General features: G+C 46.3%; 1 long non-coding RNA gene across 1 annotated transcript; it reads right to left on the reverse strand.

The window, feature by feature from the left end:
• Positions 1-41: 41 nt before the first annotated feature.
• On the reverse strand, positions 42-22,877 carry LOC122941704. The gene is made up of 3 exons (XR_006390496.1): positions 22,616-22,877; positions 594-743; positions 42-102 (listed from the first exon to the last, which is right to left on the reverse strand). It is a non-coding gene; the product is annotated as an uncharacterized LOC122941704 (long non-coding RNA).
• Positions 22,878-24,570: the final 1,693 nt, after the last annotated feature.

Consider the following 24,570-nt stretch of genomic DNA (forward strand, 5'->3'; position numbering starts at 1 on the left):
GTGAGGTGGAGGCCCCGTGATTGGGCTCAGGGTTCTTCCCCATCCTTCAGACACAGGGTCCTGACAGCGCTCACTAAAGGTCTTCTTCACTACTGTGTAGTCCTGGTTATGGAGAGAGACAGTAATAAATATCCCTCCATACATGTCCCGAGTCCCTCACCTCTCCCGTCATGTCCTTATGGGATAGCTGACTTACCTCTGGTGGCATTAGAAGCAGAGCTTGTTAATAGCCCATTTGCATCCCTAAATTTCTCAGAATTTAAAGGAGCATGTATGGCCTATAAGTCTCCTCACACTGACTAAGGAGCTCTCTCCCCAAGGAGAAATAGTACCCCCAAATCCTGACTTAGGCCTCTCACCCAGTTAAGCCAGTACTCTCTGCTCTGCACTGAAAGGGTCGAACATTGACTTATAGGATGGCTGCCTTACATCTGGTGGCATTAGAAGCAGAGATTGTTAAGAGCTCATTTGCATCTCTTTCTTCTCAGAATTCCAGAGGAGCATGTATGGCCTATAAGTCTCCTCACGCCAACTAAGGAGCCCTCTCCCCAAGGAGAGGTAGTCCACCTTCCCAAATCCTCAGGATTTCTCACCTCTCCAGTAAGCCAGAAGAGGATCTCTAGGGTAAGATTTATTATACTCTCTGCCATCTTGTAACCGTCCCTATTCATCCTTGACGGGCGAATCAGGAGAAGGATCTTATATAGAAGATATCCACTGAGCAGATCCTATATTGTAGGAACCTGAATGGAGAGAAGATGAGACAACGTAAAATCCCCCCAAAAAATCCCTTGTAAAATACATTAAATGGAGATAAAAAGAGGAGATAATAAAGTGTAGATGTTGTGTTCTCTTCTTTTATAGGAAACACAAGGCAGATGCACCATGTGTGAGGTCAAGGCAGTTTCATAATATGTCAGATTTTCACATGACCTAGAACCAATCAAAGGTAAGTGATGCCAGTATGAACAGCACGTGACCGCTATAGACAATCACAGGCCTCAATAGGGTCAGGTGATATACACACCATCGGAGTTCCAACTAATGTTGTCGCTGCAGTGATGTAAACAGACTGAAGGAGACCACAGGAGCCTCAGTGCTGGAGCAGTGGAGGCAGGGGCGTAATCATAAGAAGACACTGGTATTATAGAAAGTGCATGCTGGTCAAGTTACACCTCTGGCTGAAGGGAAGGAGTTAGGTCAAGAATTTGGCATGAGGGGGGGTGCCGTTTCAATTTTTGCCATAGGCAGCAGTAAGGCTGTGTGCTTCCCAGCCCCTGGCCACAAAACACTGATGGAAGGGGGACCCAAGCTGAACACTTTAACCATCGCCCATGAGCCTTTAGCTATGCCCCTGAGTGGAGGATTCTACAGGTTCATATCTAGACACACATTAAGATGACAGATTTTATTTTTGACAGCTCCTCCTCACACCACATAGAGGACGTAGTTTAGTAGATTTATTTTTAAAGAAGTGGCAGGACCAAAATAGTTCTTAAACCAGGTCAGGGATTGCAAATTCTGCAGGAGTTTTCTCATCAAATCAGGTGTCCAGGCGTCACCAAAGTGACTGTAGGCAAGGAAGCCTATCCTACTATGATGCTGTGGGTCTCTTTAAAGGTGTTGTCATATGATTAATGTTCAAATGAAAACCTCTTTTTAACAAAGCTCGAACCAGACCTAATAGATTCTAACTGTAGAGCCAGCTAGGGGCATTTCAAGGATGGGACTGAGCATGTGCGTCCACCTCAACGGAAATAAGAAACAGAACAAGCTGCAGGTGGTGCTATACACATACATTTATTGAATAACTCAGTGACTGTTCTACAATTTTAATTTTACGCAAATATGCAGATCCAGACACTGGATTGAAAAATGTTGAATATTTTTCATTGGACATCACCTTGGAAATTCAGTAATCAAGGACATTCCTCGTTCATCCTTGCTACCGAGGCCTGGATCTCAGTCTTTGTAACAGCTAGAGATTGTAACCAGTTTTGTTTAAAAACTGCCGATCTCATCTCTTAGAACAGGTCCCAGTGAAAACTGCTCTAACTTGCCATTTATCACAGCTTGCGTCTTGTTTTCTTGCAGAGATTGCTTTAAAACAAGACCTTGCATTACTCCCTTCAGCCAGCCTTGAGGAACAGAGGGAGTCCAGTGCAGGAGTGGCAGCACAGAGAGAGACATATAGAGCCTTCTCTCTTCTCTGTGTAACTTTATATTGTCCCAGTGGGAGGATAACATGGACTTATGTGCATGTTATTAACTCCCTTTATCCATCAATCAGAGTGCATACTTGCTCTCTACATGTCACATATGGGGGTCTTTTTTTTTTCCTCCAGAAAAAGACATCTAATACCCATCCATGCCTAATTAGGTCCTTTATTGACACCATGACCCAGGCATTTACCTGTAACAAGATCGTGGCAGCAAATAAATTGGACTAAACACATAAACATCAATAAAGTTTACATTTTACACTGTGCCTATCCTGTCCATCCCTGATCTGTACAGTAAAATATAAAGACCGCATCTCTAGTAATACTTATTACATACTGCAGTAATAGTGATAACGATTATCACTAGAAAGGAATATCCGATATAATTCTGACAAATGGAAAAAAAATCTGTCAGGAATGACTTTTTCACTCTAACTGTTGCCATAAACCATTGTTTTCAATTACCATGTTTTTTTTTTAAACAGTATGGAAGCCGTCTTACATTTAGAAGCGGCGCTGCATGAGCTGAAGTTATGGGGATGCCGGCGCCTCTTCATAAATTCGATGATCCACCGCCAGCGCTGGGGCTATATTCAAATTCGCATAAAAAACTCTGGTCTTAATAAATGACCCCCTCACAGTTTTTGACAGCAGGTTCGGCGTCAGCACCCGGAATACCCGGGCCCACTGCACTGCTATAATCAATACAGATGGAAGCACTCATTGCTGGAGTGCAGGGAGCTGCAGTCCTTTCACTTCCATAGCTTCAGACTGGAGCAAGGGAGCATCCTCTGGTGGGCCCTCTGATAGTCACATGAGGCCTGCTGCTGCTGTCCTCCTTACAAGCTCCTGTGCTGCGGAGCCTCAGACATGCCCCCTCTTCACTCCAGCAGAGAAGACATGTTGCCTTACCAGCTTCAGACATGCCCCCTCTACACATGACGTCCTGCCTTAGGAGGAGAGAGACCCCAGCAGCTGGAGCAGCAGTCTGAAGAGGTGCAGACAGTCTATGAGTGAGTCTGCACTGTGACAGTCTCTTCTCTGTAGGACAGGAGTGGGGGTCGGGTTCAGGGAACTCTTCAAGCTGCTGCTGGATGCTGTAGACCAGCAGCTTTATGCTATTTAGTTGTTTTACTGCATAATTAAGCAATTTGCCTCCATTACACCTGCCCCTTATATCCTATCCTATCTCATCCTCATGGAGCCCCTGCTGTCTCCTTTCCTCCCTCATGTATCCAGAGCTACTTTTCCACCCTCCTATCTCCTATTGCTGCCCTGAACAGACCTCCTGCCCCTACTTCTTGCATAAATCCCCCTCAGAGCCCCTTCCACTTACTTGCTGTGTCCACCCCTCCTGTCCATCCCGGGTCCTTGTCTCACTCCTCTGCCTCTCATTATGGTGGTGTCTAAACCGCATTCACCATAAGGACCTTCTAACGTCTTAGGGTAATGTGACTGTGTCCCCCACTATGTAGTGTGCCACCTTATACCCTGCATTGTGCCCTCTTACCTGTCACATGTAATGGGGAGGGGACAACACAAGAAAACACACAGAAGGAAATAAACCAGAGTCTAGACCTCAAAGCTAAAGGTAGAGGGATGGTGACCTCCTAGGAATCCCTAGATCTCTCCCTGACTCCTGCCAGTATGAGTAGACCCTGAAGGTGGAAAAACTCATACACCGTAACCTAGGCTCTGGAGACCCTGGAAGCCCTAGGAACAGTGGCAGGGAATGAGACTACTGGTTCTTTCTCAGGCGAAGGACCTAGCATCTCCCTGAGGCCTAGAAACACAACACACAAGAGTCACAACAAAAGCACTTATCTTAAAAGAGGGAATGGAGAAGCCAGTAATCTATGGAAACAAAACACCAGCTCAACAAACACCAAGCAGGAAATATCAACCACATGGTAAGCAGTGTGAGAGTGAACTAAATAGAGCCTCAGTGATGACCACAGGCAACACCTGACAAGGGGGGTGGTAATCACTAAACAACAAACTGCAAGGAGAGAACAGAGACTGTCAGATAGCCTCATGTGCTGCCAACCTGATCTTCCCACCTCTGTCATAGGAGGGGCCATGACAGTACCCCCGCTTCTACAGGTGACCTCCAGACACCCAGGGCTGACTTTATCAGGATGCGCCCTGTTAAAGGCCTTCACAAGGCGACTGGCATTAATGTCGGCCACAGGAACCCACATTCTTTCCTCTGGACCGTAAATTTTCCAGTGCACAAGGTACTAAAGAGATCTATGAAGAATTTGTGAGTTCACTATTCTGGCAATCTGAAATTCAAGATTACAGTCCATCAAGACAGGAGCAGGAGGTAAGGAGCACGGTTCAGCCGATTCGACATATCTTTTCCGCAATGATTTCTGAAAGACATTATTAATTTTTAAATCCTGCGGAAGCTCAAGACTAGTGATGATCGAGCATGCTGGGCCGAACACCTGTTCGGCTGGAGCATATTGATGCTCAGCACATAGCGGTTCTTGGCCGAGTACCGCATGTGCTCGAGCGCCATGCTCGAGTCTCCTCCCCGCACGTTTCTTGGCTGCGGGTAAGTATTGCCCTTACTGCAATGCCAGTAGCCATGTTGGCTACTGGCATTACAGTGATTGACTGGCTGGAATGCGTCATCGGGTGCTATATAGCACCTGATGGACGCATGTTCGGCTCATTTGTAGTCAGGGAGAGCTGAGCATAGGAAGCAAGAGCGTAGGCAGTGTAATTATTTTTTGGGGACAAAAACTATCCAGAAACCCAAAAGTCCTTGTAAGGACTATTGTGTGTGACAGCAGCAATATATGTTTGTAGCGCAACCTGCGCTAAATTGCTCAGTGTTAGGGAGAGCTGTGCATAGGAAGGAACAGACAGTGTAGGGAGTGAAATAGGAAGATTTTTTATACAAAAAACTTTTCAGAGACCCAAAAGTCCTTTTAAGGACTATTGTGTGTGACAGCAGCAATATACAGACGTGGACAAAATTGTTGGTACCCTTTGGTCAATGAAAGAAAAAGTCACAATGGTCACAGAAATAACTTTAATCTGACAAAAGTAATAATAAATTAAAATTCTATAAATGTTAACCAATGAAAGTCAGACATTGTTTTTCAACCATGCTTCAACAGAATTATGTAAAAAAATAAACTCATGAAACAGGCATGGACAAAAATGATGGTACCCCTAACTTAATATTTTGTTGCGCAACCTTTTGAGGCAATCACTGCAATCAAACGCTTCCTGTAACTGTCAATGAGACATCTGCACCTCTCAGCAGGTATTTTGGCCCACTCCTCATGAGCAAACTGCTCCAGTTGTGTCCGGTTTGAAGGGTGCCTTTTCCAGACTGCATGTTTCAGCTCCTTCCAAAGATGCTCAATAGGATTGAGGTCAGGGCTCATAGAAGGCCACTTTAGAATAGTCCAATTTTTTCCTCTTAGCCATTCTTGGGTGTTTTTAGCGGTGTGTTTTGGGTCATTGTCCTGTTGCAAGACCCATGACCTGCGACTGAGACCAAGCTTTCTGACACTGGCTAGTACATTTCTCTCTAGAATTCCTTGATAGTCTTGAGATTTCATTGTACCCTGCACAGATTCAAGACACCCTGTGCCAGACGCAGCAAAGCAGCCCCAGAACATAACAGAGCCTCCTCCATGTTTCACAGTAGGGACAGTGTTCTTTTCTTGATATGCTTCATTTTTTCGTCTGTGAACATACAGCTGATGTGCCTTGGCAAAAACTTCGATTTTTGTCTCATCTGTCCACAGGACATTCTCCCAGAAGCTTTGTGGCTTGTCAACATGTAGTTTGGCATATTCCAGTCTTGCTTTTTTATGATTCGTTTTCAACAATGGTGTCCTCCTTGGTCGTCTCCCATGTAGTCCACTTTGGCTCAAACAACGACGGATGGTGCGATCTGACACTGATGTTCCTTGAGCATGAAGTTCACCTTGAATCTCTTTAGAAGTCTTTCTAGGCTCTTTTGTTACCATTCGGATTATCCGTCTCTTAGATTTGTCATCAATTTTCCTCCTGCGGCCACGTCCAGGGAGGTTGGCTACAGTCCCATGGATCTTAAACTTATGAATAATATGTGCAACTGTACTCACAGGAACATCTAGTTGCTTGGAGATGGTCTTATAGCCTTTACCTTTAACATGCTTGTCTATAATTTTCTTTCTGATCTCTTGAGACAGCTCTTTCCTTTGCTTCCTCTGGTCCATGTCGAGTGTGGTACACACCATATCACCAAACAACACAGTGATTACCTGGAGCCATATATATAGGCCCAATGGCTGATTACAAGGTTGTAGACACCTGTGATGCTAATTAGTGGACACACCTTGAATTAACATGTCCCTTTGGTCACATTATGTTCTGTGTTTTCTAGGGGTACCATCATTTTTGTCCATGCCTGTTTCATGAGTTTATTTTTTTACATAATTCTGTTGAAGCATGGTTGAAAAACAATGTCTGACTTTCATTGGTTAACATTTATAGAATTTTAATTTATTATTACTTTTGTCAGATTAAAGTTATTTCTGTGACCATTGTGACTTTTTCTTTCATTGACCAAAGGGTACCAACAATTTTGTCCACGTCTGTATATTTTTAGCACATGATGCACTAAATACAGTGTTAATAGGCCACTGGGGACAGTTAAATTATCCGCACCACATCTCCTGTTTAAAGTGTGTGCATCCCTAAAATATCAGTGACATCCAGTGTACCTTTTTCCGTAGACACTGCAAACAGTGACATTACCTCTGGTACCTGTCCTGTATAACGTTTGCTAATCACAAATACCTTTGCAAATATTTTTGCACATACACTTCCAAATCCTACACTACTGTACGTGTGACATACTTTCAAGCATATATCACATTTAAAATGAAGAAGGCGAGCAGTAAGGGACGGGGAAGTGATGCTGATGGTGCACGCAGAGGCCGTGGCCCTGCGCACGGAGAAACTGTGCCTGCTGCCAGAGCACAAAAAAAACAATCATCCACGATACCTAGCTTTATGTCCCAGTTTCCAGGGCGGCGCAGGACACCACTCTTGAAGTCAGACCAGTGCAACCAGGTGGATTGCAGCAGATAATGCTTTCAGTCGGTTAAGCACCACCCAGTCTTCCACCAAGTCCACTCTCAGTAGACAGGAGTCTGGTCAACACAATCCTCACAATCTCACAATCCCCTGATCCTCCATCCTCCCACCATGTACAGTCTGGCCAAACAAGTGATCCCACACTCTGATATTCTGAGGACCTATTTTCATCGCCATTACTTGATTTGGCCCTCTCGCCAAGCACGCTTGAAGAGGGACATGAGATCTTGTGCCCTGATTCCCAAACTCTGAAGCATCCACGGTCACAAGAACTTGACGTGGGGAACGGTAATTAGGGTTTAAGGAGGTGGATGATGATGAGACACAGTTGCCAATGAGTCAACTGCAATTACTGTCTCAAGAGGTTGATGAAGAGGATGAGACAGTTGTCAATCACAGATGTTGTGGTTAGGTCAGCAAATCAGGAGGATGAATAGAGTGAGGAGGTTGAAGAGGAGGTGTTGGACGAAAAGGTCACTGACCCAACCTGGGAAAGGGGAAAGCCGAGCGAAGACAGCAGTACAGAGGGGGAGGGATCTGCAGCACCGCAACAGGCTGGAAGAGGCAGTGAGGTGCCAAAAGGGAGAAGGCAGGCCACACCAAACAGGCCCGCAACTGTTCCAAGGAGCACCCCCATGCGGAAATCTCCCTTGCCAAGGGGTAGATGTTCCGCAGTATGTCGCTTATTTGAGGAATGTGTATAGTAGGAATAGTAGTTTGCAACCTGTGCCATACGAAAATGAGCTGGGCGTGAACACTAGCAACCTCATCACCAACAGCATGATCCGCCACATGGCATCCAAGCACCGTAATAAGTGGGACGAACGCCTGGGTCCACAATCTGTCTGCGGGTCACACCACTGCCTCCTCTTCTCTATGTTACGTGCTTGCCAATCCCATTTCAAAGGCATATGCCCGGATGCCTCCTGCCCTGCACCTGGACCTTCGCAAGCACCATTAGTGACCACACTTCCATGTCCCAGCGCAGCGTCCAAATGTCCTTACCCGAGGCCTTTGAACGCAAGCGAAAATACCCAGCCACCCACCCACAGGCAATAGCACTAAATGTGCAGCTTTCCAAATTACTGGCCCTGAAAATGTTGCCATTTAGGCTTGTGGACACCGAGGTCTTCCGCAGCCTGATGTCGGCGGCCGTCCCGCATTACACAGTCCCCAGCCGCCACAATTTTTTCAAGGTGTGCCATGCCCCCCTTACACCAACATGTGTCCCGTAACATCATACATGCCCTGACCAACGCAGTTACTGGGAAGGTCCACTTAACCACAGACACATGGACAAGTGCATTCGGCCAGGGATACTACATTTCCCTGACGGAACACTGGGTGAATGTTGGAGGCTGGGAGTGAGTCATACCATGGGATGGCAAAGGTGCTACCAACGCCAATCAGGGTTTCTGCCAGTACCTACGTTAGTGGCTCCAAACCCCACTTCTCCTCCACTTCCACCTCCGATTTATCTGCGTGCAGCACCAGTCAGTTATCAGTCGGTAGCTGGAAGCTGTGTAGCACTGCAGTGGGGAAGCGGCAACAGGCCGTGCTGAAGCTGATATGCTTTAGGGACAAACAGCACACCACCGCAGAGCTGTGGCAGGGGATAAGAGACCAAACTGAGCTTTGGCTCTCGCCACTCAACCTACAACCAGGCATGGTTGTGTCTGATAATGGCCGTAACTTGGTGGCGCTTTGGAGCTCAGCAAGCTTAGACACATCCCATGCCTAGCCCATGTGTTCAACCTTGTGGTTCAGCGGTTTCTCAAAATCGACCCCAATTTGCCAGAGCTAATCATCCGCAAGTCATCGACAGCACACGCTGGAACTCCACGTTCCACATGTTGGCCAGGCTTTGTGAGCTGCAGAGGGCAGTAGTGGAATACCAGCTGCAACATGGTCGTCGCCTTTCCAGTCAGCTCCCGCTATTCACAAACGAGGAGTGGGCATGGATGTCTGACCTCTGTGAGATTTTAAGAAACTTTGAGGAATCAACACAGATGGGAGTGGCGATAATGTCAGCATAACCATCCCACTTCTGTCTCTACGCAAACGCTCGCTGCTCACAATTAGGGACAAGGCTCTGCATGGGGAAGAGGTGGAAATGGGGGAAGACATTACACAGGGTGACAACCACCCTCAGTTCGTCTTCTCATCGCGAATTGGACGATGAAGAGGAGGAGGAGAAGCAGAAGACAGTTGACTCCGCTACAGAGGGTAGTACCCATGGAATTTTAATTCCATCTGTTCTGCGTGGGTGGGCAGAAGAGGGGGGAAAGGATAAGGAGATTGAGAGTCATCCTCTTTATGACAGCAAAGTCTTGCCTGTTGGTACTCTGGCACACATGGTTGACTTTATGTTAGGCTGTCTTTCCCACGACCCGCGCTTTATACGCATTTTAGACAACACGGATTACTGGTTGTTTATCCTTCTCGACCCTGCTACAAAGAGAACTCTCATTCCTCTGGTGGAGAGGACGAAAAATTAGGTAATACCAGAAGGTCCTTGTTGAAAAATGACTCCAAAAATTTCCAGCTGGCAACGCTGGCGGCAGAGTCCGTAGTTCCTTGGGCAACCGAGGAGGGGGGACAAGGGGAACACACAGCAGTTCCAACAGAGGCAGGGCAACACTCTCCAAAGCCTGGGACAGTTTCATGACACGCCGCCAGCACCCTCACCCTGATGCGCTTCCTAGGAGGGAAACATTTTGGAAGATGGTGAAGGAGTACATAGCAGACTGTGTCAGCGTCCTCAAAGATCCCTGAATCAATGAACTACTGGGTGTCCAAGCTGGACACGTGGCATGAACTGGCACTCTACGCCTTGGAGGTGCTGGCCTACCCTACCACTAGCATTTTGTCTGAGCGGGCATTTAGTGCTGCTGGTGGCATTATAACAGATAAGCTGAAAATACAACTGAAAATGCTGACAGGTTGACTCTTATGAAAATTAACAAGGCCTGGATTGACCATGACTTCTTGACTCCACCAGAGGAAAGCGGATGAACATAAATGTATATTTATAATGTACTGAATACACTGTATTCCCATGCACCCCTTTCACCACAAACATGGTTGAATCTTTCTTTTCTCACCCTCCTTCTCCTCTTCCCTTATATCAACACATGCTTATTGGTTGCAAATAATGCCCTCCCATATATGCCTTTCGCATATAATGTTTTACAGGGTCAGCTCACCAGCAGGCCCTCACCTACAATGTTTTACAGGGTCAGCTCACCTACAGGCCCTCGCATATATATATTTTTTTTAGAGGGTCAGCTCACCAGCAGGCCTTCACCTACAATTTTTTACAGGGTCAGCTCACCTGAAGGCCCTCGCATATGTTTTTGAGGGTCAGCTCACCTACAGGCCCTCACCTACGACCTTTTAGAGGGTCAGCTCACCAGCAGGCCCTTGCATATAATGTTTTACAGGGTCAGTTCACCAGCAGGCCCTCGCATATAATTTTTTTACAGGGTCAGATCACCAGCAGACCCTTGCATATAATTTTTTACAGGGTCAGCTCACCAGCAGGCCTTCACCTACAATCTTTTACAGCGTCAGCTCATCTGAAGGCCCTCACATATAATGTTTTAGAGGGTCAGCTCACCAGCAGGCCTGCACCTAAAATCTTTTACAGGGTCAGCTCACCTGCAGGCCAGCACCTAATTATACCTTATAAGTAATTTGCGTGCATGCTACCTTGCTTGGATGTGGTAGACGTAGCCGTTTCTTAGGCTCCCTCTCCGGAATCGAACCATGATTTCCCCGTTACCCATGGCCTACTACATGGTTTGGGCTGAAAATAACATCAAAAGTTGATAGGGCAGACATCCGAATGGATTGTCGTTGTCACAGGCATGTGCGATCGTCCCCAGGTTATCTAGAATCACCAAGGCGGCAGCAGGACCTCGCCCATAATGTTTTAGATGGTCAGATCAGCAGGCCCTTGCTCCAAATGTTTTTGAGGTTCACCAGCAGGCCATCAATCATAATTTTTCAAGGCTGTGTATGATGCCCTCCTTTATGTGTAACAAAGGGTGTATTGGAGTGCCGCTTCCTTGTAATTTTGGGCAGCCCTTTCACTTAGTGTCCTTTAGGAGTGTAGAAGTCCCACTACATGAACAATTGTACCACGATGTGAATGAGGCCCTCCTTTATGTGATATGCAGGTTGTAGTGGAATGCCTCTTCCTTGTAATTTTTGGCAGCACTTGCACTTTATATACACAAGTATATATACAGGAAAGAATTTTTCCTAACAATTTTTCCTCTAAAATCAATTTTATCTTCAGTTTGGTGCATATTATTGTCAGTCTGTAAAAGTGGCGTACTACTCAGACAACATTGTTCCCAGCAGCAATCTGGGAGTCCAAGATGCATCTAGACAACCTCCCCATGCTGTTCCCGAACCATTTAGGTGGTGTTTCTATCATTTTCTGACCTTTTCCTATGAACCAGGCACCCTCCCCTCTTCAGAGCAGGGGTGCCTGGTTTAATGCTCGGGTTCTCCCATTGACTTTCATTATACTCGGATGCTTGGTACAGCATTCGAGCATCCCGATGTGTTCGGCCCGAGCACCCGAGTATTATGGTGCTCCATAAACACTAGTCAAGACGAAAGGCAACCGGATTAATAATGGCAGAGATCTTATATGGCCCAATAAACCTTAGGCCCAACTTCCAAGAGTGTACCTTCAACTTAATGTTTCTTGCGCAGAGCCACACAGAATCACCCACTCTCAGGTCCGGACCACTCATATGTCTCTTGTCAGCCATATGTTTATACTTTTTGCCCATCTTGTTTAAATTGTTTAGAATTTTCTGCAAGATAGATGACAACGAAGAGGAAAATCTTTACTCTTCCAGTATACCAGAAGTCTCAGTACCCAAAAATGTGCCACACTGCGGATGGAACCCATATGCTCCAAAAAACTGCGACTTATCAGTGGACTCCTGTCTACGGTTATTTATGGCAAATTCATCCAACGACAAAAATGAAGACCACTCCTCCTGACAAAACATCTCAAATAAGTCTCCAGATTCTGGTTAGTGTGTTCAGTCTGTCCGTTCGACACCTTGGCACGCACACAAGTCTCACAAGCTGACACATAACCCTTGTGGCGACACCAACCTCGCCACTGGGCTTTGGAGGGGCCTGGTTGCCAGCCTCTTGCCCCAAGATTATGGCCCATACTAACTTTGAAGGAGAAGACAGACCGGCCGCACAGCTTATAAATCTGTGGAACTGTTTTGGACAGAAAAGCCATGAGTACAGCCAGGCCCAAGAGACTTTTACAACTAATTTGTGCTATGTTGGGATGTTAAATGTCTATGTGTATTGTAAAGGGTGGGACATTGTATACGTTGAGTAGTGAGGTCTGTTCCATTGTCTCTCTGTGTGTATTGGCGATTGCCCTCTGTCCTGAGAGATAATTGAATTACAACTCGGTTGTCTCCATGACAGGGGACATTGTGTATTCTCCTGCCTGTGATGAGTATGTTAACCATGGTGTACCATGATTATATCACAGGCAGAGGGGAGGATTCTATGTGGGTTGTAGCCATTAAAGAGTTCCTGTTTTACATTCAACATAGAGCCTTGTCTCATGTGTGTAGGGAATTGATATACTCTGAAGATTTGCTATACTCCTCTGGCTATAACTACTAGCTCTTGTAAGAGCTGTTCCTGGCTCCTTTGGTGGTTTTGGTGTAGAGCGGAGTGCTTGGAGTCCTCAGGAAGCACTGGGAGCATCCATCAACGGAGGTACCCGGTCGGGGTGCTAGGACATCCGTTACAACCCTCAACACACTTATGCAACCCTGGCCACCAGAATCTCCGGGAAATTAGATCAACTGTGGATCTGCTCCCAGGGTTTCCCATAAGAACAGTACTGTGATGTTCCTCAAACACCTTGTGCCGTAGTTCCGAAGGAACAAACAACTTCCCTGAGGACAAGAATGAGGTGCATCTCTCTGGGCCCCAAACACATCTGCCTCCAGTTCAGGATAAAGAGCGGGTACAACCACCCCATCAGCTAATATCGGACCAGAACGCTCCTCTTCCCCCGGGAAAGCTACACGACCAAGCATCCGCCTTGACGTTCTTAACCCCAGGGCGATAGGTGACAACAAAATTAAATCTGGTTAAAAAAAAATAAAAAAAAAATAAATAGACCACCTGGCCTGTCTTGGGTTCAGATGTTTAGCCAACTTCAAATAGGTAAGATTTTTGTGATCAGTAATTACCGTAATAGGATGAATCGCTCCTTCCAACCAGTGACGCCATTCCTCAAAAGCCAACTCTCTATTACCTACATCATAATTTATTTTGGCAGTAGAGAGTTTTTTTTAGGATAAGGACCCTGTGACAGGACTGCTCCAACCCCTGCCTCTGATGCGTCAACTTCCACAATAAGTTACACATCAGGTTGCACCAGAATAGAAGCAGAAGCAAAATATTCCTTTATCGCTGAAAAGGCATGTAATGCTTCTTCAGACCAGACTGAGAAATGTGCACCTTTCTTAGTCATATCAGTCAATGGTTTAACAACAGTCGAGTAATTCAAGATACATTTACGGTAGTAGTTGGTAAACCCCAGAAATCACATGAGCGCTTTCAGATTTTTGGGTCGATCCCAGTCCAACACAGCCCGGACTTTTTCCAGGTCCATACTAAAACCCTTAGAAGAGAGTAGGTACCCCAGGAATTGCACTTCCAGGACTTCAAATACACACTTCTCCATCATAGCATACAATTTATTCTCCCTCAGGATCTGTAAAACCTTTCTCACATGATCCTGATGCTTCTCCATATACACCACCACAAACCTGCCCACCAGATGATGAAAGATGTCATTGATGAAATGTTGAAAAACAGCAGGAGCATTGGTCAACCCAAACGGCATGACAAAATTCTCAAAATGACCTTAAGGGGTAATAAAGGCCATCTTCCATTCATCCCCCTCCTTTATCCTTACCAGATTATATGCCACCCTCAAATCCAACTTAGAGAACACCTTGGCACCAACAATTTGATTGAACAAATCTGGGATCAAAGGATGGGGATAGGGATCAAGGACAGTAATTCGATTAAGCTCATGGAAGTCCAAACATGGCCTAAGAGTTCCGTCTTTTTATTATTATTATTTGTATTTTTTTTACAAAGAAGAACCCTGCATCCACTGGTGATTTGGATGATCTAATATGACCTTTAGCCAAGCTCTCGTGATATATTCTCACATGGAAACTCTTTCGGGTTTAGAAAGATTATACAACCGAGACTTGGGCAATCTAGCTCCGGGAATAAGGTTGACGGGCAATCATATTCCCGATGTGGAGGTAACTCCTGATCTCCACTTTCAGAGAATACATCAGAAAAATCCAAAATAAAAGAAGGCACTATTTTAGTAGTTACAACAGAAATCGACGTGCTAAGACAGTTGTCTATGCAAAAATCACTCCAATCAAGAATCTGTCTCACTTGCCAATCGATGGTAGGATTATGTTTGGTTAACCACGGTAACCCTAGCACCAGAGGAGCAGGCAGACCCTCCAGCATAAAGCACAAAATTCTTGATGAGAATCTCCCACCTTTAGGCGAATATCCTGCACCATTTGTGATAAACACTTTTGTGAGAGTGGCGCGGAATCAATTGCAAACACCAAAATATTTTTGTCTACTGCGCTTGTTGTCAAATCATGCATAAGCACAAACTGGCCATCCACTAGGTTAACCCCTGCCCCACTGTCAATAAATACTTCAATTCCCACAGTTTTGGAGTCTAGCGCCACCTTGGCAGGCAGGAGAAATCGGGTACTACCGGTAAAAGACAAAAGTACATTCTGAGATTCCCCACTCACACTACCAAGAGTAAGAAGAGGACTAAATACATTAGTGTTTATTTTTCCCTTTCTTTTTTCACCTTGACATTTAACATACGGACATATGTTCACAAACTGTCCCCCTTTACCACAGAAAAAGCTGAGTTTTTTCTTAATCCTAACATTTTTATCACCAGGTCCAGGAGTGACCTGCCCCAACTGCATTGGCTCATCATTAGACTCCGCAGAACGCTCTCCCTGCTATAGGCCGCGCAACTTAGTCTCGGCCAGGGAGCCCAGATCTGGGTCATCGGAGATGAGCCCCAGAGCTCTGAAAAATGTATCTACCGACCGGAGGGATTGTGATCCGGACGGCAAAGAAAAAGCCCAAGACTGCGAGTCACCTTTCAGTAACAAAATAATAATCCCCACTCTTTGACTCTTGTCCCCAGAAGAATTAGGACATAGTCTAAAATATAGTTTGCACGACTCACTGAACCGAATAAAGTTGTCACTTCCTTCTGAAAACCTATCCAGGAGAGCGACCTTTGGTTCAGGGAAGGCATGGCTTCCGCTGCCAGAAACCTGACACAACGAGATGGCCGTGCAGAGGTCAGCCACCTCCAAAGACAGCCCCTGCAAACGATCGACCAGTGCAGAAACTGTATCCATAGCTGTACTGGCACAAGCAAAATGATTGGTGAATGAATGGTTTTTCAGCGGTTGATAATGTCACACGTAATGGGGAGGGGACAACACAAGAAAACACACAGAAGGAAATAAATGAGAGTCTAGACCTCAAAGCTAAAGGGATGGTGACCTCCTAGGAATCCCTAGATCTCTCCCTGACTCCTGCCAGTATGAGTAGACCCTTAAGGTGGAAAAACTCATATACCATAACCTAGGCCCTGGAGACCCTGCAATCCCTAGGAACGGTGGCAGGGAATGAGACTACTGGTTCTTTCCCAGGTGAAGGACCCAGCATCTCCCTGAAGCCTAGAAACACAACACACAAGAGTTACAACAAAATGCACAACAAAATTACTTATCTTTAAAGAGGGAATGGAGAAGCCGGTAATCCACAGGAACAACACACCAGCTCAACACCAAGCAGGAAATATCAACCGCATGGTAAGCAGTGTGAGAGTGAACTAAATAGAGCCTCAGTGATGACCACAGGCAACACCTGACAAGGGGGGTGGTCATCACTAAACAACAAACTGCAAGGTGAGAACAGAGACTGTCAGATAGCCTCACGTGCTGCCAATCTCCCTGATCTTGACACCTCTGTCATGGGAGGGGCCGTGACATTACCACACCCTGTACAGTGCCCCTAGTCATTCCCTGTACTGTGCCCTTTTAGCCAATCACTGTATGGTGGTGCTATCCAATCACAGTATGGCCGTGTTATCCGGTGACTGTATGGTGGTGGTATCCAATAACTGTAAGGCTGTGTTATCCGGTGACTGTATGGCAGTGGTATCCAAAAACTGTATAGCAATAACTGTATCCCCTTCCCTGCCCACGCCACCTTTTTTAGACCTAGCATGAGTGGGGAATAGTTGCAGATTGCGGTGCTAAGGACCTTTGCGCCACAATCTGTGTCAGAATATTCTTTATAATAAATTACCCCCTAATTGGATTATTATTCCAGGGTAGGGCTAATATCTTTATAGTATATAGACTCCAGTATATTATACTGTGCCCTGTATTTCCCAATAGATAAATGATTCTTGGGAAACACAGTCCTCACCCCTGACCACGAGGACAAGCTTGCGCTCTGTCAGTACATGGCTGCCTTCCATCTCCGCCCCGCTATGTACTGATGCTTATTCTGGCACTAAGGCTGGGTTCACATTACATTTTTGCCATCCATTTAATGTATACCAAAGATTTATACATTAACAGATGCCTCAGACTGATGCCGTACAGTGGCGTCCGTTCACCATACAATCCTCAGACTGATGCCGTACAGTGGCGTCCGTTCACCTTAAAGTTCTATTGTAATAAAATATATATATATATATATATATATATATATATATATATATATATATATATATGTTAACGTAGGTATTTTTGCCATCAGTTTCATGTATACCAAAAATGTTTGCGTTAACAGATGCCTCAGACTAGGCCTGTTCCATTGTAAAAAAAACATATGTTAATGTAGGTATTTTTTACTGGACTCTGCAGGATACAAAAACTTTGAGTGCTGCACATTTGTATACATCAAACCGATAGGAAAAGTGTGATGTAAACCCACTGGGGGGAGGGTACTAAATTTTCTGTGGGGCCCAGTCAGTTCTAGCTACATCACTGCACAGTTTCTTCTCTCCTCCAGGCCCGGCCCAGCAGTGACATCATGATGTCTCACTGCTGCAGCGGGCCTGAGGAGAGAAGGAGCGCAGGCAGATGAGCTGCGGTTAGTGAATGACAGGACCGCCGGCTCCCCTGCGCTCCAGCAATGATAGGTATGTGAGGGGGCCACTGGGGGGTCATTACACTGTGAGGGCCCCTTACACAGTATAATGAGCTCCAATGACCCTCCATTCAGTATAATGATCCCCAAATCTCCCATTCAATATAATCACCCCCAGTGCCCCCTCCATACAGTATAACACCCAGTGTGGGGGCCACTGGGGGGTCATTATTCTGATTGGAGGGCCACTGTGGGGTCATTATACTGTGTGAAGGGCCACTAGTGGTCATTATACTGTGTGAAGGGCCACTAGTGGTCATTATACTGTGTGAAGGGCCACTAGTGGTCATTAAACTGTGTGAAGGGCCACTAGTGGTCATTAAACTGTGTGAAGGGCCACTAGTGGTCATTATACTGTATGGGGGCCACTGGGGGTCATTATACAGCGTGGAAGCCACAGGGGGACATGTAAATGTAAAAAAATGCCTCAAGGGGGCCCACTGGGATTTTTCGCCCAAAGGTCCACATGAACCTGGAGCCGGCCCGTTTAACAGACTATATTTTATGTGCATAAGGTAGAGATAAGCGGACCTTTTGAGATACAATTCATTTCAGGTTTGCTGAATTTTTCAAAAAGTTTGGTTCAGACCCAAATTGATTCTACCAAAACCAAAGTTGCTTCAGTTGCCCTAGAAATTGTTATATAACCCCTCTAGTCTGCAGGAAATTACATTATCTTTTTGTTAAAGGGGTTATAATACCCCCAAAAATGCCCGGGCCCCTCATACAAATTATACTCACCTCGTTCCCTGGCATCGGCGCTGCTTCTGATGCCCGCATAGCCGCCACTGCATCTTCCCATTGCGCTGATCAAAACATCCGACGACTAGCAGCCAATAGCAGACCGCGACAGGAACAAGCCTCCCTAGCATTACCAGCAATGCTAGGGAGGTGCCCAGGCATTTTGGGGGTATTATAGGGGTTGGATAACCCCTTTAATTTTTCATAAATGTTTGCTTTTTCTATCCCCCCTCGCCAAAAGCTTTAAGAAAATGACAGCAGTAGTAAATGATGTCCTAGTGACACTGACATACAGTTGTAGCCAAAAGTTTTGAGAATTACATAAATATTGGAAATTGGAAAAGTTGCTGCTTAAGTTTTTATAATAGCAATTTGCATATACTCCAGAATGTTATGAAGAGTGCTCAGATGAATTGCATAGTCCTTCTTTGCCATGAAAATTAACTTAATCCCCCAAAAAACTTTCCACTGCATTTCATTGCTGTCATTAAAGGACCTGCTGAGATCATTTCAGTAATCGTCTTGTTAACTCAGGTGAGAATGTTGACGAGCACAAGGCTGGAGATCATTATGTCAGGCTGATTGGGTTAAAATGGCAGACTTGACCTGTTAAAAGCAGGGTGATGCTTGAAATCATTGTTTTTCCATTGTTAACCATGGTGACCTGCAAAGAAACGCGTGCACCCATCATTGCGTTGCATAAAAATGGCTTCACAGGCAAAGATATTGTGGCTACTAAGATTGCACCTCAATCAACAATTTATAGGATCATCAAGAACTTCAAGGAAAGAGGTTCAATTCTTGTTAAGAAGGCTTCAGGGCGTCCAAGAAAGTCCAGCAAGCGCCAGGATCGTCTCCTAAAGAGGATTCAGCTGCGGGATCGAAGTGCCACCAGTGCAGAGCTTGCTCAGGAATGGCAGCAGGCAGGTGTGAGCGCATCTGCACGCACAGTGAGGCGAAGACTTTTGGAAGATGGCCTGGTGTCAAGAAGGGCAGCAAAGAAGCCACTTCTCTCCAAAAAAAACATCAGGGACAGATTGATCTTCAGCAGAAAATATGGTGAATGGACTGCTGAGGACTGGGGCAAAGTCATATTCTCCGATGAAGCCTCTTTCCGATTGTTTGGGGCATCAGGAAAAAGGCTTGTCCGGAGAAGAAAAGGTGAGCGCTACCATCAGTCCTGTGTCATGCCAACAGTAAAGCATCCTGAGACCATTCATGTGTGAGGTTGCTTCTCATCCAAGGGAGTGGGCTCACTCACAATTTTGCCCAAAAACACAGCCATGAATAAAGAATGGTACCAAAACACCCTCCAACAGCAACGTCTTCCAATAATCCAACAACAGTTTGGTGAAGAACAATGCATTTTCCAGCACGATGGAGCACCGTGCCATAAGGCAAAAGTGATAACTAAGTGGCTCGGGGACCAAAACGTTGACATTTTGGGTCCATGGCCTAGAAACTCCCCAGATCTTAATCCCATTGAGAACTTGTGGTCAATCGTAAAGAGGCGGGTGGACAAACAAAAACCCACTAATTCTGACAAACTCCAAGAAGTGATTATGAAAGAATGGGTTGCTATCAGTCAGGAATTGGCCCAGAAGTTGATTGAGAGCATGCCCAGTCGAATTGCAGAGGTCCTGAAAAAGAAGGGCCAACACTGCAAATACTGACTCTTTGCATAAATGTCATGTAATTGTCGATAAAAGCCTTTGAAACGTATGAAGTGCGTGTAATTATATTTCACTACATCACAGAAACAACTGAAACAAAGATCTAAAAGCAGTTTAGCAGCAAACTTTGTGAAAACTAATATTTGTGTCATTCTCAAAACTTCTGGCCATGACTGTACATAGCTGTGGGGAAATACATGTTTGACAGCATTAATAAAACATTGTGTCTAAATACACACTGCGCCGGCACATGTTTTATGCGTTTTCATATTCCAAAGCTTCCAAAAATTGTCCCTTGCCAAGGGCAGGTGGTGTTTAACCCCTTAAGGACCTCCACTGTACATGTACGGCGCTGGTGGACGTGACTTAAAGATCAGCGCCATACATGTATGATTGGCTGATCGGGCGGGTGCAGGAGCAGCGCCCGCACAGACCCAGCAGTCACTGACGGGTGGGCCTCTGCGGCTGGACAGCTGAGCAGAAGTATAAATATTATAGAGCAGTATAAAATTTTGGTAAATGTGCAGAACTGCAAAACCATTACCACAACTAAGAGGTACAGCAGCAACTGCACCACCAGCAACTTGGCCAGGTGGGGGTTCAGCTTGTAGACAAGCTAATTGCTGGTCGATAATAGTTTTATCATGGCCACACATTGTGTTATGGATGTCTCATAATGGAGCGGAGGACAAGGAGGAGCCTTAGCAGGAGAAGAGGAAGCTGATGAGGTTGATGACAAGGCCACTGTACTGCTTGGGGATGCAGGCTGGCTGCACAAAAGACCGGGAGATAGAGGACAGACTTGTTCTGATTGGGAATGCCAGGCAGTTCTATTTTCCCAAAGGATCCAGTGATGCCGCCTCATGTGCTACAGTAGAGCTCTGGTACCTTTGTTAGTGTTGGAACACCCACAGCTTACTTTAATCCAGCAGATCTTGCACACAGCTGTGGTTTTGTGAGCTGGCCTTGTGGAGAAAAAAATATCATACACGAGCTGCTCACACACAGCTAGCGGAAGCCAAACTTGGTGCAAGTCTGGCACATTTGAGCCTGCGCCCACAGTATTAGCAGCATCTCTCGGAGATGCCTTCTAAAGGGGTTGTCTGCATTCAGAGCTGAACCCAGACATATCCCCATTTTCACCCCGGCAGCCCCCCTGACATGAGCATTGGAGCATTTCATGCTCCGATGCTCTACTTTGCCCTGAGCTAAATTGCGCAGGAAAATAGCTTTTTCTTGAGATCCTGTGACATACCAGGCTCTCCATGGGTAAGCTAGGAAGAGGCTTCCACCTAGAAGTGAGCCCAGTGACATCACTGGCACTGATGGGCGGGCTTTACCGCTGTCCTTGCTTGTAAAACGGCTAGGGCAGTACCTAAGCTTGCCCATTACTGCCAGTGACGATATTGGGAACACTGCTAGGTGGAAGCCTCTGCCTAGCAGTGTAAAAAAATTTACAAACTGCCCTTGCCCTGCACAATACAGAGCAAGGCAAGGGAGAGCATCTGGGCATGAAGTGCTCCGATGCTCATGTCAAGGGGGCTGCCTGGGTGAAAAAAGGGATATGTTAGCTCTGAACCCGGACAACCCCTTTAAGGTTTTTGGGAGGTAGAGCCAATTTAATGGATGTATGCAAGATGCGGAACCCCATGGAGTTCCCTGGATTTCCCAGTAGAGTATTGGGAAGCACAGTTCAGCCCCAGCAGGGCCCCCGACACTCCCTTGTCACTTGGGAGCGGCAAGGATCACTTGTGACACCGGTGACGGACCCCACCGATTAGTGATGAGTGAAGTAAGCTTCGGATGCTTTGTTCAAAACTTCGGAATAGTACTGTACGGAGATTCGTCGCCGTATAGTATTAGAATGTATGGGCTCTGACGAGCTGAAGTTAGTTATTCACGAAGTCGCTCACAACTTCGTGAATAACTAACTTCGGCTCCTCGGAGCCCATACATTCTAATACTGTACGGAGATGAAGCATCCGAAGCTCGTGTCGCTCAACACTACTGATGACCTATCTGGTGGACAATACGGTTCTAGCCTGAGAAACCAGCACTTTCTCAGCGCACCAACACTAAAGCGCGTTATTGCCGTATGAACCCACATATCTAAAGAAATCTACGGATAACACGACCGCCGCTTCATGGTAGATCCGCTTACCTGAGTGATCCCCGGTCACTTCCTGTTCAGGGGAGTCACATAACAGGCAGGAGGAGCGCACACTCACAAGGAGGAGGAAAGCAATCCTGACCGCTACACTAATCACAGCGACGCGGTATATAAGGGGGGGCATTGGGACGGGAACTTACTTTTCTTTGTCTCCTTCCTGCCTAAAATGGAGCATATATATTTTTTTTCATCAACTTTGCTGTATGACGGCTTATTGCTTGCGGGACGAGTCGTACGTTGTAACAGCAGTTGAGTCTACCGTAAATGAACCACAGGACGGCTAATAAATCATTATCTGCGGTGGAGGGAAAAATAAACCGCAACTTCCTCATTGTTTTGTAGGTTTCAGTTTTACGGTATTAATTCTGCAATAAAAGTGACGTTACCTTTATCCTGCCGGTCACTAGGAGCACGGAGAAACCGGACAGACGGTGACGGTGACTGTACACCTCCCTCCAACGGCACCGCTCTATTATACCAGTATGGGGGAGGGGAGACTAGTGGGCTAAAGGACCTTTCATGATGTCATGACCATGTGACTGTGTGTGGGAGGAGTCAGGCTCCGGGCTGTACTGCTGGAGGTAAAGGACCTGTGATGATGTCATGACCATGTGATTATGTGTGGGCGGAGTCAGAGATCATATGACCAGCGTAAGCAGGATTCTGCTCTGCAGGTTGTGATCAGTGCTGATGGCCTGAAGTTTTTGTGTCTCATCAGGATGGAATTACAGAGTGTATGTAGCAGAGCCGGGAGCGTAACTACCATAGCGGCAGACCATGCGACTGCTATAGAGCCCAGGGCAAGAGGGGGCCAGTTGGGATCATCTCCTCTTCTACCGGGGGTGAAAACCTGGTCAGGCCCTCCAGCTGTTGCAAAACTACAACTCCCAGCATGCCTGCTCTAAAGGAAGAACTTTTAGCAAATGAGGCCGTGGAAAAAAATGACTCAAGGGTCATTGAAAGGGGTTGAGGCAGAAACCCTTCTGTCCTGTGTGGGGGGCCTGGTTTAATCCTTGGTATGGGGCCCTTACATCTCTATGTACGCCACTGGTCACAGAGACAGCTCCGCTACATACGTATCACACACAGACAGCTCTGCTACATACATATCACACAGACAGCTCAGCTACATACACATCACACAGAGACAGCTCCGCTACATACACATCACACAGAGACAGCTCCGCTACATACACATCACACAGAGACAGCTCCGCTACATACACATCACACAGAGACAGCTCCGCTACATACAAGTCACACAGAGACAGCTCTGCTACATACACATCACACAGAGACAGCTCCGCTACATACACATCACACAGAGACAGCTCCGCTACATACACATCACACAGAGACAGCTCCGCTACATACACATCACACAGAGACAGCTCCGCTACATACACGTCACACAGAGACAGCTCCGCTACATACACGTCACACAGAGACAGCTCTGCTTCATACACATCACACAGACAGCTCTGCTACATACACGTCACACAGAGACAGCTCCGCTACATACACATCACACAGAGACAGCTCCGCTACATACACATCACACAGACAGCTCCGCTACATACACATCACACAGAGACAGCTCCGCTACATACACATCACACAGAGACAGCTCCGCTACATACACTTCACACAGAGACAGCTCCGCTACATACACATCACACAGAGAGACAGCTCCGCTACATACACATCACACAGAGACAGCTCCTCTACATACACATCACACAGAGACAGCTCCGCTACATACACATCACACAGAGACAGCTCCGCTACATACACGTCACACAGAGACAGCTCCGCTACATACACGTCACACAGAGACAGCTCCGCTACATACACGTCACACAGAGACAGCTCCGCTACATACACGTCACACAGAGACAGCTCTGCTTCATACACATCACACAGAGACAGCTCTGCTACATACACATCACACAGACAGCTCCGCTACATACACATCACACAGACAGCTCCGCTACATACAAGTCACAGAGACAGCTCTGCTTCATACACATCACACAGAGACAGCTCCGCTACATACACAGCACACAGAGACAGCTCCGCTACATACACATCATACAGAGACAGCTCTGCTACATACACATCACACAGAGACAGCTCCGCTACATACACATCACACAGAGACAGCTCTGCTACATACACATCACACAGAGACAGCTCTGCTACATACACATCACACAGAGACAGCTCTGCTACATACACATCACACAGAGACAGCTCTGCTACATACACATCACACAGAGACAGCTCTGCTACATACACATCACACAGAGACAGCTCTGCTACATACACATCACACAGAGAC

This window comes from Bufo gargarizans, chromosome 6, assembly GCF_014858855.1.
Source record: "Bufo gargarizans isolate SCDJY-AF-19 chromosome 6, ASM1485885v1, whole genome shotgun sequence".
In the NCBI taxonomy this organism is placed as follows: domain Eukaryota; kingdom Metazoa; phylum Chordata; class Amphibia; order Anura; family Bufonidae; genus Bufo; species Bufo gargarizans.